A 15,212-nucleotide genomic window follows, 5' to 3' on the forward strand; every position below is an offset into this window, starting at 1 on the left:
CTTAGTATAAGTCAAGGTAATCAGGCATCTCCCAATTCTCCGCCAAGTGCCTCTTTAGTGTTGCTCCTACTAGTAATCCCACGACAAACATCCACATAAGATCAAGCAGTTATTCGCTTACTAGCACCGCTTTTGAGTCCAGAAAGTAGAGCGCTCTTTCAATAATCTCACTCCTCAGAGCGTCCGTCTGTTGAGGGTAAGAACGTGCCACATCAACAGATTGTGACGTCTCCAGGTGTGTAACAGTAATGCGCTTCATTGCCCCATGACAAGTGAGGAAAATGGCTGCGAGTAGCCAGGCGGCCAGTGTGCGGCGGTGTTTGGGAAGCTGTGCTGCCGCACGAGCGCACAGCTTAGAGGGAACACTGGTCTTCAGAGCCCTTCTACTCATGTTAAACTCTGTTAGAGGTGGTGGTTATAGTAACTACTTTTAGTGGGACATCCTGTGCTCCATCTAGTGCAAATGCATTCATTTGCTCATGTAAATATTTGTAAATAAAATATGATACTCTAAAGTATTAAGTAGTAGTAATAGTAGTGCACAAAATGTTAATTAAGACATAATTAAGGTTAAAAAAGCAGTATTTTGAATAAAAAATGTTGCACATAATTAATTGGATAATACAAATATTTTAGTATGCAAAACTTTAAGATGATGTTATTTGCTTACTGTCCATTTCTTTTATATATTATATACCCACAAAATGTCATGCAAACCATCTGCACACACAAACAAATAAAAGTCTACTTGATACACAAAAAGGCACATTTTCTGAAAGCACTAGGGCTCTTCCTACACCCCCGGGGCGGTGAGTGTAGGATAAGAAATTGTGTTAAAAGGTTAAAAAACACCATTTTAGTTTGTGGAACTACACGTCTCAGCTAGCCAGGGCTGCCAGTATTAGTCTGGGCATGCTGGTGCTTGTATGTGTCAGTATTACTTGCATACGAATTATGATTACCACCCAGCAGAATAGCCAGCATTTCTACGGCTGGTATTTATAGCTCAGTGCATTTTAAACAAGCAAGCATTCAACATTTTGGACAGACTGCAACCTCAATATATCTCACTATTAGTTTGATGTCTAATATCATACTCATCTTTGGTATCAGTAAAAACAACAAAAGGCATCACACATATATATATATATATATATATATATATATATATTGTCTTCCTGATTCAGAGTGAGACGTTCAATTGTGGCTATTCAGAACTGCAAATTTTTGCCACTTACCACTCCTTACGCCTGAAGAGGCATGACGAAATAGAGAAGGGGTTTTCTAATGTAGCAAATTGCAAACAGATTCAGACAGCTATAAAAGCGTTTTTCTTTGCAGGTGGTCAGGAGTAGGTGTAACAGGCATATGATGATAGTTAACACCCAAACTAGTGCTTGTAATTAAATGTTTCCAAATAATTTACTGATGCTTTCGAGACTTTCATAATTGCTTGGCCATAGATTAGAATTTGTAAAAGCATGTTGTAGCAAAGATAATTGTTTTTTATCCTATGCATGTGGTTCCTAATGTATTAGTTAGGTCATTAAAGTTTAAATGATGTTCCATAGTAATTACGTTTGTAACATAAAATAGAAGTTTTTTATACATGTTGGCAAATTAGACGCAAGTGTCTGAGGGATGTTTATGCTACTTATTCAAACGTGGATATACTTTCATTTTTGAATATGGATTAAGTTGCGCTTACGCCGGAACACAACCCTGAATAAGGCCCCGTGTGTGTGTGTGTGTGTGTGTGTGTATATATATATATATATATATATATATATATATACACATACATATACATATATTATATATATATATATATATATATATATATATGGACCAAGTACTTAACAGGTTAGTGCCATGTATATAGTGTACATAGTTCCTTAATATAATAGTTGGTTTTGCCTCCTTAGTGCAAAAACAAATATCTCCAGCAGGGTAATGGTTAAAATGTCAAAAGACGTTTAAAATCTCATAATTTCCACAAGCAAATATTAAGCGCACGAGACATAGTTTGAATAGCTCAAAACCAACTTGAAATTGTGACAATTTCATTAAATAAACAGCCAGTATTTGACTAATAATAAACTACTTGCATTGTAACAGGGTTTGTCCAGGATCAAGCTTACTCCTTTTTGTGCCTTACTTTACTTAATAAATCAGGCCAGTCAAGTTTAAAGATACATTTTTATAAACTATAAATTAAACTAAAATGTTGCCTTCAAAAAATACTACTGCATGTTCTGCAGTATCATCAATTTTCAAAAATGCCAAACAGACAAGAATTATGTCCTTGCTTAACTTTCCTTTGATCCTTAATAACAGTTTAATTATATGGTACTGAATATCAAAATAATCTTTTAGGTTTCAATTTTCTCACCTGTATGACATTGTAAATATTATGAGAAAAATTATAAAAATATGTTTGTTAATTCTAAAATTATTTGTACTTCAAACATACAGATAGAAAAAAACTGTAATACCTAAAAGCAATTTGAAATGACATTCCTAAACTCAACAAAGGGTTGTCCATTTCCAATTCCATTGTCATTTCTCACCCACCATAAAACGACAATCCCACCCCTTCACTAGCTCACTGTTTCTGTTACGATTCTTTAAATACAATATAGGTACCTACACTTGGCTAGCAAATGGCATTATATCCCCTGATGTGAGAGATGTTTACTATTTGTCTCCTAGGTCTGATTTTCCATTTAGGATCATCTTATGAGGATTACAGATAAGCTTTACTTTATTACTTTCTGGTGGTGAGAAATAACTGCACTATGAGCACTCTCTGGCTCTATTTGTTTATGGATAGATAGATAGATAGATAGATAGATAGATAGATAGATAGATAGATAGATAGATAGATAGATAGATCCAAAATAAAAGTGAAAAGACCAAAAGGCGTTTAGTGAAATAAAATGTGCTAGCAGATAAAATATACCACACAAACAGTAGGCCGCCCTATGTCTAATAGCACCTATTAGAAGATGCACAACCTTGGAATGAAAACACAAAACAGAAGCGCCAAACCACAAAACATAGTGTGAAACCATTAACACATGTGTAAATAAGTAGTGAATAGATGGCCGTGTACCAAAAAATAATAGATATATGGGTTATCTGATAGCAAGCAGGAACATCACTGTCTTCATCAGAATCGATCCATATGAGAATCATAAAGTGCAAATCAAGCAAAATGGAATTCCATAGTGTGATATGATCAAGACACAGGAATATCTCATATAAAAATCAAGCAAAATATTGCCGTAAATCAAATATTAAACATAAATGCTTATCTGGAAAGAAAGATTGGAAATGCGTGAGGAACCATGCAGTCCCTGAGTGAAGCTTATCTGGCCCAAATAGTAATCTCCACATCCAACCAGAGGGTGCGGGGGTTCCAGATATTCTCCTTAATGCGTTTTGTCCAAAGATTTTTTCACAAGCATTAACAGCAATAATGAGATATCCCAGGTTTAAAAGGCTTTCCGGATTTAGTGAACGTTAATCCATAAGCGGCAAGTGCACATGTGATAATGCGGCGAGATCATACTTCCGCCAGGACCCCATGCAGTACCGCCCAAGGGCTGTGACATCACTTCCACCCATGTATACACAGGAACATGTGACAAGCAAACAATAAATAAACAGTATACAAACAATATCTAAACATCCAGAAGAAGAAGAGCATACAGAGCACATGAAAGTACATAATATTGTCAGTCATATATAAACAGACGACAACATACTCCATTTTACAAAATACCACATACATCAGATGCAGCAAGCGCCATTTTTCTATGGGTAAACATAAAAAAAACTATACAAGAATAAATTCATCTGTTGAATATAAAATATTAAATACTAAGTAGATTAATAACAATACAACCTATCTACATGAGAAATCACAGCCATAAAAGAATTGAAGGAAAATGTGGAAATAGTAGTAAAACCCGCAGATAAAGGTGGGGGTCTAGTGATTTTAGATAAATTTAAGTATCTAGAAGAAGCCTCAAACCTTTTAAGTGACACCTCCACTTATAGATTTTTATTGGCTTACCCGACCAAAGAATACAATAGGCAACTGTATGAGCATTTAGAAAAAGGATTTCATATTGGGATCTTGACGAAAGGAGAATTTGAATTTATATATAATAAGAATTCCTGTTTTCTACCAACTCCCAAAGATTCACAAAGATATTTGCAACCCTCCGGGATGTCCAATTATATCGGGCATACAGTCTATCTTGCTAATCTTTCCCAATATGTTGATACATTTTTGCAAAAGGTAGTAACAAAACAGAAAAGTTACCTGAGGGACACTACTCAAATGTTACAAATCCTCCAAAAAATTCAGTGGAAAGATTTGTATATTTTCAAACAAATCTCAAACAAATTATCCCTGTTAAACCAAAAGTGGTTTTCAGGAAAGCAGAGAATCTTAGAAATATACTAACACATAGTCATTTACCTTTACAGAACCCAATATCGAATATCAACTCTCAAGGGTTTGTTTACTGTACAAACTGTATAGGTTGTATGAATTTAAATAGGGTCTCAACTACTCCAGTTTCCACTTTTATAACCCATGTCTCTAAAGAGAAATACCACATCAAAGGAAACATCACCTGTCATTCTAAAGGGGTAATTTACCTTTTGGAATGCCCATGTGGCCTCCAGTATATAGGTAGGACCAAGAGAAAACTTAAAATTAGGGTAATAGAACACATCCGTAACATCAAAAAAGGCATTACAACTCATAGTGTTTCCAACCATTTTTTATTATAACATAATAAAGACACAGCAGGAATGACATTTTTGGGAATTAAGAAGGTATCAGAAAATTAGAGAGGACGCAATTATATCGCCAAGATGTCAAAGATTGAAACTGAATATATTTACAAACTAAAGACTTTGACACCAGGAGGACTAAACCTTGAATTTGATTTGTGGCCTTTTTTGGCATAAACATTGTTCTGCACTTTTACTTTTTATGCTATGTATTTTTTTTAGTTTTAAATTTTTTATGGATCTAAGCACATACATGTTTTATTTTTTATTTTTTATTTTATTTTTCATTTTATTTTTATCTTTAAATTTATTTGTACATTTTTTCAATAAGATTTTTAAGTTTGCTATAAAACCTTTGTATATTCTCCTTTTTTCCAACTTGATGTGATTTTGCTAATATTTTTACTACAAATAAAGTTTATTGAAAAATCGACTATAAAGGTAGATACAAGGCTAAGTTTATTCCATCCTTGAAAAAGTCTTTGTAGGACGAAATGCGTCGGATGAGAGCCAAACTTGGAGGTATTTTGAACTATCAGGCTTTCCGTCCACAAGAGCAACGGAATCTACGTTCCTAACCACCGCCGCACTGAGTGGTGAAATTTATGTGCTAAGAGCGGAGGATCACCTGTATCTACAGATTCCTCTCCTCGAAAGAACTCCTCATTGCGAGCAACATATCTGGATACATCAGGACGCAGAGAAGCTGTTCTTTGTCAGGGAGATAATAGGGTAAGATCCATTTCCTTTATACCTCACCAAGTGCTCGTTACTTGCTAACATCAGCAAAAGAGTATAAACATTACCATTTGTTTATTCCTTGTATTTTTTGTATTTTGTGCTTAGATCCATTTCTTTACATTATAGTGTCTTATGCACCGAGTGATATGAGAGATATATTTTTCTCTTTATACCTTTTTGTTCATTGTATTTTATGACACTTGGCAGCTAAGTTACCACGTAAAGGAGAAGCGCCAATATATTCTTTTTATTAATAACACTAGCTTAATATAAAAAATATATGATCATGAATACAGACAATATCAGTGCAGATGCAATAGTATCGGACGCCACATGCACCATATTTCGAGAGATCATATAAATTGGACTCCCTATAAAACATATTACAGAAAATCTACATAACCATAGAACAGAATACATATTGATTCAATAAATCTACATAACCACATAACAGAATATATAATCAATACTCAAGTAAACAAAAAAACAAATAAAGGGTCACTGAAAAAAGGTAAATAAGAAGAAACCATGAGTTAATAACTATATAAAGAGACCTAAAGGTGCCAAAGTGCTTAATTTATAAATCCAGTATATTTCTATGCGGGCTATTTTATTACCAATATCACCACCTCTCGAACCCACAGTGACATGCTCAATTGCCTTGACCTTTAAACATGAAACTGTTACGGAGTACTTTGGGCTGAAGGTCACCTGCCGGTATTGGCGCTGCTAAACAAGGAGGTTCAGAGTCTTACACACCTCTGATCTTCACCAGGTAGCCCTGCAAGGGAATTTGGAGTTTGCTGCAGGAGACATGCAGGTTGCGGTCCTCCGAGATAGCTACCGGCGAGGTGTGCAGTAAACAGACGTAGTCATACAGGCAGTAGTCAAACATGCGGGCAGGATCGTACAGAGGAACAGGCAGAGGCGAGATCAGGAAGCCAGGAGTCAGAACCAGATTGCAGAGTAAATGCCAAAGGATTATCCAAAGCAGAGTCAGGAGCAGCTGGGTCAAAACACAGGAAGTCAGGCAGAAGATTGTAACTAGTACAGGAGTGCTGGAGCATAAGGACACCTAGATACTCCTAATGGTGCCAGAGCCACCCTAAAATAGACGATAGTAGAATCTGATTGGTGGACAGTGGTTTCAGCGGTAAGAATAGCTGACTGCCGACAGGAAGTAATAAAGAAGCATCTTGTTGCCTTGGCAACGGACGCCCATGTGCCCCTAGTGCTGGGCCCAGCAGACGAGAGCATAAGTGCCCCGTTATCTAGCAACTGGGTGCACAGGAACAGCATGGAGGCATCCATTACCGGCTGCAGAGGAAAAGCGGGGACAGCGCCTGACAGTACGGAACTGTAACTGCAGGGAAGAAAGAGAAATTGGGGAGAATGAGGTGGGCACCGTACACCATAAAGAAGGGAGAGGAGCCAGAGGACGTATGCATGGGGTTGTTCTGGGTGAATTCAGCCCAAGGCAGCAAGTTGATTCAGTTGGTTTGCTTATTAGAAGAGAAACAAAGGAGGAATAATTCTAGTTCTTGGTTTACACGTTCTGTCTGACCATTTGTCTGGGGGTGGTAGCCAGAAGAAAATTTTAGAGCGACCCCCAGGTCTTTACAAAAGCTCTCCAGAACCAGGATAAAAGTTGCACTCCACGATTGGCAGCAGAAGGAATACCTCTAAAGGGAACAAAGTGAGCCATTTTCGAAAAATCTATCCACTGTTACCCAGATGGTGTTGAACCCGTTACTAGGAGGCAGGTCTGTGATAAAATCCAATGAAAGACTCACCCAAGGGTGATCAGGAATGGGCAGAGGTAAAAGTAACCCAGATGGAAGTTGTCTAGGAACTTTGTTCTGAGCACATGTCACACAAGAAGCTATAAAGTCTTTAACATCTGTGCGAAGGGCCACCAATAGCATTGGGACAGCAACGAGAAAGTCTTTTCAAAATCGGCATGTCCAGCAAATTTGGCTGCATGAATCCATCGAAGTGCCTTAGGATGAAGATGAGGTTCCAAATACGAGCAGCCCACGGGAGGAGTTCTAATAAGAGCAACAATACAGGAAGGCTCGAGTATGGGAGGCCATTCAGAAATCAGTAATTGACCTGATATGTCAAAAGATCTGGATAGAGCATCAGCCCTGGAGTTAAGAGGTCCAGAACGGTAGGTGAGTCTGAGGTCGAATCAAGCAAAAAATGAGGACCATCTAGCCTGACGAGGATTCAAGCAACGAGCATCCCGGAGATAAGTAAGGTTTCCGTGATCAGTAAAATCCGGGGTAAACTGGGTAAAGAGCTCCCTCGACGAGATGACGCCACTCTTCAAGTTCGGATTAAACTGCTAGCACTTCCTTATCTCCAATGCCATAATTGCGTTCGGAGACGTTAAATTTTTTGGAAAAGAACCCATAGGGATGGAGTTCCTGTAAAAGAACTGCCCCATCTCCGATGGATGAGGCATCTAAGGTCTTTGTTGGTCAGGTTGAGCAAGAACCGGAGCCGAAGAGAATGCCTTTTCCAGGGAGACAAATTCAGTTATGGCCTCAGAAGACCAGTTCCTAGGATTGGCCGATTTCCGGGTAAGAGCAGCAATGGGAGCAATTAAGGTAGAGAATTGTTGGATAAATTGTCTATAGTAATTGGCAAAACCAATGAACCGTTGTACCAACTTCAGCCCTGTAGGTCTGGGCCAATTGATGATTGCTGAAAATTTCTCTGGATCCATCTGAAGCCCTACACCGGAAACAATGTACCCCAAAATGATGAGATGATAAAGGCAACATTAACTTGTTCAGATGGAAAAGATGCCAAGTTAAATTCGAAATGAATCAGGCACTTGATTTTTTAACAGGAGGTAGCAAGCGATTTCATTGAGCTTGTGATTTCACTGCTTTTTTGATTTCAAGTGCTGTTTTTGTTTAAAGTGTGGAGTTGGTTCCATTAAGGATTGATGTGCTGTGCTGAGAGAGTGATATAATTTGGGGAATTATGCTGTGTGTTTATTGAACGGGATTCGTTTTTCTGTGTGTTTATTAAGTGTTTTTTTGTTTGTTTTTTTCCTTCTCTCTGTTAGAGCTAGTGGGTGTGGTTTAATTGCATAGTTGATACAGCTGGTTAGTGCAAGCTCTATTTAACAGGAGGTAGCAAGCGATTTCATTGAGCTTGTGATTTCACTGCTTTTTTGATTTCAAGTGCTGTTTTTGTTTAAAGTGTGGAGTTGGTTCCATTAAGGAGTTGAATCCAGGAAGGGGTTTAATCTGGTAAGTGGCTAGGAAAGGCTAGTACTAAAGTTCACTGTAGGCTATAAGAAGTTAGGTTAGCCATAATAAGATGAGTAGTAGCAGGCTTGATGATCTCACTCAATGCATATCTTGTCATATGTATGCACACTTGGAGCAAGTGTTCCAAGGTTTATACCTCTGTGAGAAATGTGAGCAATTGGTCTCTTTGGAAGCCCAGGTAACTGATCTAAAGCAGACCATTGCAACATTGAGAGACATTGCCAACCTGGAGCAGAGTTTACAGCTCACCGTTGATGCGTTATCTGAGCAGGGTGGAGCAGAGACAGAGGAGGATGCACAGGTAGGCAGCTGGGTAACAGTTACTAGGGGTAGCAGAGGGAGGAAGAGACAAGCCAGTTCTGAGCTAGGCAATCCCAGCAGATTTGCCAGATTGGATGAAGATACTGTGGAAGGCAGTTCAGAATTGGTAGAGTTGGATGACACTGCTTCCTCTAGCAACCAGGGGAATGGTCTCTCCAGCATAGAGGGGACCAAAGTTACTCAGGGACCCAGGCAGATTGTGGTGGTAGGGGATTCAATTATTAGGAAGGTAGATAGGGCAATCTGTTACCAGGACCGTGCATGCCGAACAGTGTGTTGTCTCCCGGGTGCTCGGGCTCGGCATATTGCGGATCGGGTGGACAGATTGTTGGGAGGGGCTGGGAATGACCCAGCGGTTTTGGTGCATGTTGGCACCAATGACCGAGTTAGAGGAAGAAGGGGTGTCCTAAAGAATGATTTCAGGGACATAGGTCGCAAACTTAAGGCAAGGACATCCAAGGTAGTATTTTCGGAAATACTACCTGTGCCACGCGCTAGTCCAGGGAGGCAGCGGGAGATTAGGGAGGTTAATGCGTGGCTAAAAGATTGGTGTAGGAAGGAGGGTTTTGGATTCTTAGAGCACTGGGCTGATTTCTCGGTCAGTTGCCATCTTTATTGTCGTGATGGATTGCACCTGAATGAGGAGGGGGCTGCAGTGCTAGGGGAGAGGATGGTTAGAAGGTTGGAGGAGATTTTAAACTAGGCTCCGGGGGGGAGGGGCAAGCAAGTATTTATGGGATAGACATTGAGAGTAGTAAGGAGGAATTTAACAAGAGTAAAGGGGGTGGAGAGGGGGGAAAGGGAAGCATAGCCGATAAGGAGCGGCCCTTTTTAAAGCTAAAAGAAATACCTAAGGGAGGCAATAGACTTAAGTGTATGCTTGCAAATGCAAGAAGCCTGACAGGTAAAATGGGGGAGTTAGAACTAGTAGCAATGAATGAGCAGTATGATATTATAGGTATTACTGAGACCTGGTGGGATGATACACATGACTGGGCAGTCAACTTGGAAGGCTATTCTCTCTTCAGGAGGGATAGGGTAAATAAAAGGGGAGGAGGAGTATGTCTTTATATTAAGCCAGAATTAAAACCAAGTATTCAGGAAGTTATATACGAGAATATTGGTGATAATATAGAGGCATTGTGGGTGGAAATATCCAGCGGAGGAAAAAGTTCAGAGAAGTTTCTGATAGGGATATGCTATAAACCGCCAGATATTAGTACGATTGAGGAAGCCCAACTTCTACAGCAAATTGAAAAGGCTACACAACTAGGTCAAATTTTAATTATGGGGGATTTTAATTATCCGGACATTGATTGGAGTACTGAGACCTGCCGTACAGCTAGGGGAAATAGGTTTCTGAGCACGCTAAAAGACCATTACATGTCCCAATTAGTTGAGGAACCAACTAGGAACCGGACTATACTGGACCTAGTAATAACAAACAATGTAGACGTAATATCAAATATTCAAGTAAAGGAGCACTTGGGAAACAGTGATCATAATATGGTCTCATTTGAAATTAGTTTCCAGAAACAACAGTATAAGGGATCAACTAGGACTTTAAACTTTAAAAAGGCAAATTTTAATATGCTAAAGGAGTCTATAAAGAGCATAGACTGGGACAAAGCCTTTGAAGGAAAAAATACGGAAGAAATGTGGGCTGTCTTTAAAATGTTGTTGGAAACATACACGTATAAGTTCATTCCTATAGGAAATAAATGTAAAAGAATTAAGTCTAAACCAATGTGGCTAAATAAAAAGGTAAGGGAAGAAATGCAAAGGAAGAAGCGTGCATTTAAATTGTTTAAGTCTGAAGGGTCAGAGGAGTCCTTCCATAGGTACAAGGAATGTAATAAAACATGCAAAAAGGAAAATAGATTGGCTAAATTAGAAAATGAAAGGCACGTTGCAAAAGAAAGTAAGACAAACCCCAAAAAGTTTTTTAAGTATATAAATGGCAAAAGGATTAAAAAAGATAATATAGGACCACTAAGAAGTGAGATGGGTGAATTGATAAATGATACTAAGGAAAAAGCAGAGATATTAAACACGTTCTTTTCTTCAGTATTTACCAGAGAGGAACAAATGGCAGGAGTAATACATAAAAATGGAAATGAAACCATGCCATTAATTAATACTTGGTTGTCAGAGGAAGAAGTCCAAAGGCGACTGAAGAATATTAAGATAAATAAAGCTCCAGGTCCAGATGGCATACACCCAAGGGTCCTTATGGAATTAAACTCGGAAATAGCTAGACCGCTATTCTTAATTTTCAGAGATTCAATCTCATCAGGCTCAGTACCAAGGGATTGGCGAATAGCAGATGTGGTGCCGTTGTTTAAAAAGGGGACGATATCACAACCAGAGAATTATAGACCTGTAAGCCTGACATCAATAGTGGGGAAACTACTGGAAGGTATTTTAAGGGACAGTATTCAGGATTACTTGGTACGCAATAAAATTATTAGTGGGAATCAACATGGATTTGTGAGGGATAGGTCATGTCAAACTAATCAAATTAGTTTCTACGAGGAAGTTAGTGGGAACTTAGACCAGGGCAGGACAGTAGATGTGGTCTACTTAGATTTTGCAAAGGCCTTTGATACAGTGCCACACAAGAGGTTGGTTTACAAAATAAGGGAACTGGGTCTAGAAATCAAAATTTGTACTTGGATCGAAAACTGGTTAGAGAATAGGGAACAGAGAGTTGTGATAAATGGAACATTTTCTAATTGGTCAAAGGTCTTAAGTGGAGTTCCTCAAGGTTCCGTGCTGGGACCACTCCTTTTTAATATATTTATTAATGACCTTGGTGATGGTTTAGAGAGTAAAGTTTCTATTTTTGCAGATGACACTAAACTCTGTAAGGTAATAAAATCAGAGCAAGATGTAGCTTCTCTACAGAGAGACTTAAATAAACTGGAGGATTGGGCGGCTAAATGGAATATGAGGTTTAACACAGATAAATGTAAGGTTATGCATTCAGGGATCAAAAACAAGAACGCAATCTATAAATTAAATGGAATTAATTTGGGAGAATCTATAATGGAAAAGGATTTGGGAGTGCTCGTAGACAGTAGACTTAGCAATAGTGCTCAATGTCAAGCAGCAGCTGCAAGGGCAAACAAAGTATTGGCATGCATAAAAAGGGGCATAGATGCAAGGGAAGACAGTGTAATGTTGCCACTGTATAAATCATTGGTAAGACCTCATCTTGAATATGCAGTACAGTTCTGGGCACCACTCTATAAAAAAGATAATTTGGAACTAGAAAGGGTTCAGAGAAGGGCGACAAAATTGATAAAGGGTATGGAGTCATTAAGTTATGAGGAAAGGTTAGCCAGTTTAGGCATGTTTACTTTAGAAAAGAGGCGTCTAAGGGGAGATATGATTACTATGTACAAATACATTAGGGGTCAATACAGAGAGCTTTCATGGGAACTTTTTACCCCAAGGACCATACACAGGACACGTGGTCCTCCCCTAAGGTTAGAGGAGAGGAAATTTCACAACCAGCAAAGGAAGGGGTTCTTTACAGTAAGGGCAGTCAAGATATGGAATTCATTGCCAGGGAAGGTTGTGATGGCAGATTCAATAGATATGTTTAAGAAAGGGTTAGACAAATTTTTAGCGGAAAGGTGTATCCAGGGATACGACCGTTAATTTAAAATAAAGGATATTAGTGGATATAGGGTAAAAATTGGATTGCAATATTGAGTCTGGGGGGGATTTTCAAAATTGAAACAGATGGGCGGTTGCCTACTCTGGATTAATTACAAATATAAGTGCAGGATCGCAGGAGATCCAAAATAGGTTGAACTTGATGGACTGGTGTCTTTTTTCAACCTCATCAACTATGTAACTATGTAACTATGTAACTTATTTAAAAAGCCCCTTCACTTCTTAGCATCCCCATCAAACTTCTCCGGAGGAGGAAGGCATAAAGAAGATGTGGAGACTACAGAAGAAGAAGAAGTGGGTTGCTTATCCCCAGAGGTGGTGACGGATTCTGCCTGCGAAGAAGCCATGGAGGCTTGGAGAGACTCAAGTCTGGCAGTGACTCTCTGGATGTATTGGAGCAGTTGAGCCTGTTAATATTCTTGCTTCTCTAACCTGTGGGCTAGATGTAGTAACAGGTCACGAGCAGACGGTTCACCAGGTTCTTCAGAAGACATGGCCAGAGTATACTTTCATGGAGAACTTTGGGCTGAAGGTCACCTGCCAGAATTGGCACTGCTAAACATGGGGGCACGGAGTCTAACACGCTTCAACAGGGACCCCCGCAAGGGAGTTTGGAGTTCGCTGCAGGAGACATGCAGGTCGCGGTCCTCCGAGATAGCTGTAGACTTACAGGCAGTAGTCAAACCGTGCGGGCAGGAAACGTGCAGAGGAGCAGGTAGAGGCGAGATCAGGAAGAGAGGAGTCAGAACCAGATTGCAGAGTAAATGCCAAAGGATTATCCAAAGCAGAGTCAGGAGAAGCCGGGTCAAAACACAGGAAGTCAGACAGAAGATTGTAACTAGTACAGGAGTGCTGGAGCATAGGGAGACCTAGATGTGTGCCAGAGCCTCCCTAAAATAGAGGATACTAGAATCTGAGTGGTTTCAGCTGTCAGAATAGCTGACCGCCGACAGAAGCAAGAAGCATCTTGTTGCCTTGGCAACGGACGCACATGCGCTCCTACTGCCGGGCCCAGCAGGCGCGAGTGGAAGCGCCCGGTTGCATAGCAACAGGGCGCACAGGAATGCCGTTCGTCCACAGCTGCTGAGGATAAGCGGGGACGACGCCTAACAGAAACATCACCCTTGTGACATAAAGAGAAATGTTTGGAAACAGAATGCACATCTAATAAATTCTTAATAGCTGTAAAGTGCTCCTGTTTACACAATTTTAATGTCCTCTTAGTTTTACAAATATATTTCAATTTGCACAAACACTCTAAGACATAGATGACAGAAGAGGTCTGGCAATTCATCAAGTCATTGATCATTAATTCCTTATTATTAGAAGAATTAAAAAAGGTTATATTATTGGAATCCACCAATTTGCATACATTACAACTTGAACATCAAGAATAACCTTTGCTTGATTTAGACAGGAAAGTATCATTTCTGCTACCTTCTTTCAACATACTAGGCGCTATCATATTTTTGAGATTTCTTGCTCTTTTGAAAGTAATATCAGGTTTGACAGGTACCATGGTGCTAAGAATGGAATCGGCCTTAATAATTCCCCAATGTTTATTGAGTACATGCTTAATCTTTCTTTCATCTTCATTGTATTCAGTGAAGTTTCCCTTTACAAGGCAGCGCAGCTTTGAATTTAAGCTGTCATCTCGCTGAACTCGCGGGAGATGACAAAATCGGGGTATGATACATTTACCCCCTGGTCTTATAAGTTAACATGTTAACCCTATGTTGCTCCTTTGTTTTCTTCAGGCTCTCATTAATGACATCCTCGGGATAAGATCTCTCCTTAAACCTCTCAACAAAAATCTGGAGTTTTAGGATTCTAACAATTTATTTTGATTCGGTTAAAGTGAGAAAATGGAATGTTGTTTTTACATTTTTTCAGGTGACAACTCTCATAATGAAAATAGCTATTGCTCTCTACTTGCTTGATAAAGATCTTGGTGTCAATTATGTTATCTTTAATCTCTAGGATTAAATCAATGAAAACAATTGTAAGCATATCTGTTTTATGAGTGAAACTCAAATTTAACTGATTCTTACCAATGCAGTGAAGAAAATCATCAATACTCTGGACGAAACCATCCCAGATCAGAATAATATTATCGATATAACGATGATAAAAAATGATATTTTTAGAATAGAGGTTATTATTAAAAATGAAAACCGATTCCCACTCCCCCATATACAGATTGGTAAAGCTAGGGGTAAAAACAGTGCCCATAGCTGTGCCACAAATTTGAATATAAAACGTATCCAGAAACTTAAAATAGTTGTAAGAGAGAATGAATTGGACCAGGCCACATATAAAGTCTTTCCTACCATTAGTAATCATAGGATCAAGTTCCAAAAAATATTT

The 15,212-nt window shown here is 39.0% G+C and overlaps 1 long non-coding RNA gene across 1 annotated transcript in view; it reads left to right on the forward strand.

The window, feature by feature from the left end:
- Window positions 1–5,299: 5,299 nt before the first annotated feature.
- LOC142140195 (uncharacterized) overlaps window positions 5,300–15,212 on the forward strand; it is a 124,016-nt gene continuing 114,103 nt past the window's right edge. The window contains exon 1 of the long non-coding RNA XR_012688326.1: window positions 5,300–5,544. This is a non-coding gene — a long non-coding RNA (uncharacterized LOC142140195). The remainder of the gene's footprint in view (window positions 5,545–15,212) is intronic.

Source organism: Mixophyes fleayi, chromosome 2, assembly GCF_038048845.1.
Source record: "Mixophyes fleayi isolate aMixFle1 chromosome 2, aMixFle1.hap1, whole genome shotgun sequence".
In the NCBI taxonomy this organism is placed as follows: Eukaryota; Metazoa; Chordata; class Amphibia; order Anura; family Limnodynastidae; genus Mixophyes; species Mixophyes fleayi.